This window comes from Octodon degus, unplaced genomic scaffold (genome assembly GCF_000260255.1).
Source record: "Octodon degus isolate 3935 unplaced genomic scaffold, OctDeg1.0 scaffold00056, whole genome shotgun sequence".
Classification (NCBI taxonomy): Eukaryota; Metazoa; Chordata; class Mammalia; order Rodentia; family Octodontidae; genus Octodon; species Octodon degus.
This window is the reverse complement of record NW_004524632.1, coordinates 10,557,795-10,562,200: the sequence shown is the minus strand read 5'-3', so window position 1 is coordinate 10,562,200 and position 4,406 is coordinate 10,557,795. Positions and strand designations below refer to the sequence as shown.

Here is a 4,406-nt window from a genome sequence, read left to right as displayed (position 1 = left end):
CTTTTTTTTTTTTTTTTTAATTTTTCCCCCCAGTACCAGGGATTGAATTTAGGACCCCGCACTTGCCAGGCAGGTGCTCATTCTACTGAGCTATCTCCCCAGCCCCCGAAAATCTTTCTTTCTTCTTTTTTTTTGCGGAACCAGGGATTGAACTCAGGCCCTTGCGCTTGCCAGGGAAGCGCTTATTCCACCGAGCTACCTTTCTGGCTCTATTATGAGTTTAAATCCTTACATTTTGCAGGCAGGCTTCATCTAAGCCTCCACCCTGAGAAAGATAAAGCAAGTGGACCCACTCCACTTGGGAGAACAGGAGGACAGGCGAACTAACTTGTCTAACACCATACGGTTGTTAATAGCAAGACCCAAATCCAGGCTTTCTGATTCTGCAGGCCTGGGGCGCCCATCTTGGGGGGTGGGTGTTTCAGCACAGCGCAAAGCCTCTGAAATACTTTCCAAATGTGTCGTTGCCACTTAGGGGCATGGATGAATAAGCCGCAGAAGTATCATGCCTGACGCTGAGCTGGCTGACCAGCGAGGCGTCGGTCCTTTCCCACGGCGCACCCTGACTCACCTGTTGGACAGGTAGGGGGAAGGGAAGAGTGAGCCTCACCTGCTCAGAGCTTGGGTGGGGCAGGACACGCCCCGTCGCTTCCATTGGTCTTTGCCGTAGTCTTACTGACAGAAACTCGTCCAATCAAAGGAGAGTGACTTTCCATCTACCAGTAGACGCAGGGTGAGGCTGGGCCCTCGCGTTTGCGGCCACCCTTAAGGCTGACTGACAGTTCCTGGGGCCAATGACGATCGCATAAACAGAGGGGGGGCCGTGGAAACAGAGCAGGCTAGAGGCCCCACCTCACGGTGGGACCCTAGGACGATGCAACCAATGAACTCGCGGCAGCGGATGGGCGGCCCCCGCAGGGGGCGTGGCTTGCAGGGACAGAGGGGCGTGGCTTGGCTGTCAAGTCCCCTCGTCTTTTGTTCGGTTACTGAGTTGCTGCCTCTGCCAGAGTCCAGCGCAGCCGCCGCCCGCGCGCCGACCCCAGTTCCCTGCCCGCGCCGGTCCCCACCCGGCCAGACTTCAGCTCGGCCCGACCCGGCCAGGCCACACATCCAGGTGCGGAAGATCCAGGGAACCAAGAACCGCGGGGGGCAAAGGAGGGGAGGAGATTGGCCCAAGCGTTGGGGCCCCAGGTTGGGGCAAGTGAGGTGGGCCGGGAAAGCCCATTTGCCCGCCCGGCAGGGGGCGCGCCGGGGGCCCGGGCACAGCGCCGAGGAAGGGGCACTTCGGGTGGAGACGACGCTGGGGTCCGCGATCTGGGGCCGGGCAGGGGGTCCGCAGGGGGCCCGGCAGGTGCGTGGGAGCGCGCGACCTCGGGCCGGCCGGAGACTCCAGCCCACGCCACCGCCCCTTCCCCCCACCCCGACTCCGCCCGTGCACGCGCCTGTGTCCCGCCGCGCACTCCGCCTGGGGACCTTGCGTCCGGCTCGGTCTCTGCGGGCTCTGCACCCCACCCGCTCCGGCCTCCAGGCTCCCCTAGGTCTGGGTGCGGCCCTATTGTCTGCGCCGGCGTCCGCCGGATGTGGGGCTGAGCGCTTTCCAGGCGAACACCCCACCTGCAGGCAGGTGAGCAGGTGAGCTCGCGACCGCGGCCTCCCAGGCGGCGGGGTGCTGGGGCCGGGTCCCCAAGCCTAGGAGCGCCAACTGTCCACGGGTGGGAACGCGCAGTCCCGCGTCTGGGGCTGCAGTGTGTAGATGGGAACTGTGGCGCCTTTTCTCCCTAACCTCTCCTGGCTGGAAAGTCATCCCGAACAAACTTTCCATGAGGAAGTGTCCGCGCCGCGCTCTCTGGGGCTTTCCTGTCTCCTGGCCCGGCTTCCTGCGGGACGGGGTCCCCGGGGAGCGGAGCCCCCTCCTCCCGGCTCCGCCCCCACCTCCATCCTGTTTGCCGGGTTCCTGGGGCCGGGGTGGGGGGGCCGAGGGGAAGCGCGTCTTCCTGCTCTTCCTGCCTCCGGGGACCACCACACCCCCTCGGGCCTGACTGGCCTTTGGCTTGGTCTGCCGGCCTGGCCCCTTCCTCAGGGCAACCGTGGGGGTGGGGCAGGGCGGGGCCCGCCCGCTGGAGGCAGTGAGGGTGCTGGTCCTTTGCTTGTTGGGGGCTGTGCCCCTCCCCCGCAGAAACCACGGGCTGGGAGTTGAGGCAAAAGATAGAGGTGAACTAGACTCACTTTCTATTTGGGTTCGGAATTGGGGAGGTTCGATCTTGCTGGAGGCTTTTAGGCCTTGTCTCCACCCACGACCTTCCAGAGCGCGCACCCGGGAGAAAGTGGGACCAAGGAAGGCTGTCCCTGCTGGGCGCCCTCGGGCAAGCTGGGTAGCGCTCTTCACCCTGTCCCCAGGCCCCGGCATTTTGGAAGTCTGCCCTGCGGCTGGAATTGGGATTCCCACCCAGCTGGCTGTCCAGATTTTGAAAAATTCTAAGTGTGGTCTTGGGCAGGATTTGGAACCAGCCTCCTCTGGGGAACAAACAGCTGGAATGTGCTAGCTGGGTTCTGCCGCGTCCTGGGCCACTCTGAAGATGGGGGTTGGGCCTTGCTCGCCCTCCTTAGGCTTTTTTGTTTTTCCCGTGGAACCCCGGGGCTTCATACATGCTATGCAAGCACCGAGCTACCCCTAACACTCGCCCCCAGCGGGGAGACCTTCCTGCCTCTGTCTCCTTGTAGGTGAGAAGGTGGCTGTAGGGGCTGAAAGCCCTTGGGCCATGGAGGAGGACCTGGCTCTGCGGTGGAGGTCGGGGCGTTGGTGCACCTCTGGGGCGCCCGGGGGTGGAGTTGGGGCTGAGCAACCTGATTTCCCTCCTGTGGAGCCAGGGTGGGGGAGGCACTGTGCTGTAATTGGCTAAATGGTGAGTTCGGCTAATCTGGTTGGCGGCGGCTACGATGAGAAGGAAGATAGCACTGAGAAAGTATGGCCAGCAGGAGCTCGTGAGAACTGGCCAGCGGCTGGCCAAGAGGGTGGGAAAAGGAAGGCAGGGTCCGATTAGTCACAGGTCCCAGATCAGGGCCTGCCCCCGCACCCCGCTCCACCCCGGGCGTCAGAACCCCGCGGCATGGGAACCTCCCAAGAAGGTCAGGCGGGGGTAGCAGCTGCCTCACTTCCGGGACCCCTAAGAGGGCTCTCCCCTAGCAGCGGGACCCCTAGGAACGAGCTGGTTTATCTGGAGCTACCAGGGCAGAGGGGCAGCTCCCAGGACCTGGGTGGAACAGAGCCCCTGGTCGTGGGGGAGGGGCTTGGCACCTCCTGGACCGTCCCTTTGGCAATTGGGGAAAACGAAGCCGATTCCCAGCTGGGACCAGTCAGTGGTGCCTGGTGTCCGTGGGTGTCAGGCACTTGGGTGTAGCTTGTCATTCACCACGGCTGTCCACAGATGCGAGTGGCAGTCTCTGGTCATTTGCCTGAGGTTGTGCAGAGGAATCCGAACCCTGGATGGAACCAGTGGAGAGCCCTACCTCTGGCTGTGCCCAGCCCTGTACTTGCTGAGAGTTTGTGTGGGGGCTGGGAGGGACGGTAGGGACAGGCTTGGGCGCTGGGTCCCAGCTCCTCTACTCTGCGTCCCTGTGGCTAGCGAAGTGAACAGAGCGCTGCCTGACTTCTGGGTTTGCTTCTGAGCAGAAGAGGGAGCAGCCCTCTTTGCTGGGCTGCGGCAAGTGAGGGGCTGCTCTCCCTTGGGGGGTGAGGGTGGGAGTCAGGGTTAGGCCTTTGCCATGCTGCTGCTGATCTGGAGGGGACTAGCTGTTGTGTTTTGGGGTCCTGGGTGGCAGTAGGCTGCTGCTGGCCATGGCCAGGGAGTACAGGACAGGAGGACGGGTTTCCTGGCTGTCACAGATACTGTGTACCCCAAACTCAAGATCCTCCTGCCTCAGCCTCCCAAGTGCGGGAGCAACAAATCCAGCACCAGAGAGGTGAGCTGCAGTGCTGGTCCCTGCAGGCAGCACTCGGAGACCTCCGTGAGGCCTCTTCCAGGCCGAGGGTGTCTCAGAAGCACTGCTGACCCATTTCCAGCAAATCCCCTGGCCTGTGGGGCCAGCGCCAGCGCTGGGGCAGGCGGCCAGAGGTGGGGCGGGGCAAGTGGCAACAGGCTGTGTGGTTGACAAGGAACCCCTCCCTTTATCAAAAGAGTTAACATCTGATTGTTATAAAAACACTGGGGGGATTAAGGGCTTGTCTGGGCCTGAGTTTGATCTCCACTACCCCCCAAAACCAACCCAGTATGTTGGGAGGGTGTTGAAAAATTGGAAGAAAGGGGCTGGAGAGATGGCTCAGTGGTCTAAAGCACCTACTTGGAACTAGCTTGGCAAAGCATCAGGGACTGCGGTTCAATCCCCCAGCACCACATGCCAGCCAGCCC

General features: G+C 62.2%; 1 protein-coding gene across 2 annotated transcripts in view; it reads left to right on the top strand.

The window, feature by feature from the left end:
• Positions 1–940: 940 nt before the first annotated feature.
• Positions 941–4,406, top strand: part of Jup (junction plakoglobin) — a 17,753-nt gene continuing 14,287 nt past the window's right edge. Inside the window, exon 1 of one of the 2 annotated variants that reach the window (XM_004633761.3) lies at positions 941–1,114. The gene's annotated coding sequence lies outside the window, so the exon portion shown is untranslated. The remainder of the gene's footprint in view (positions 1,115–4,406) is intronic. The other variant, XM_023718040.1, reaches the window with a different exon arrangement.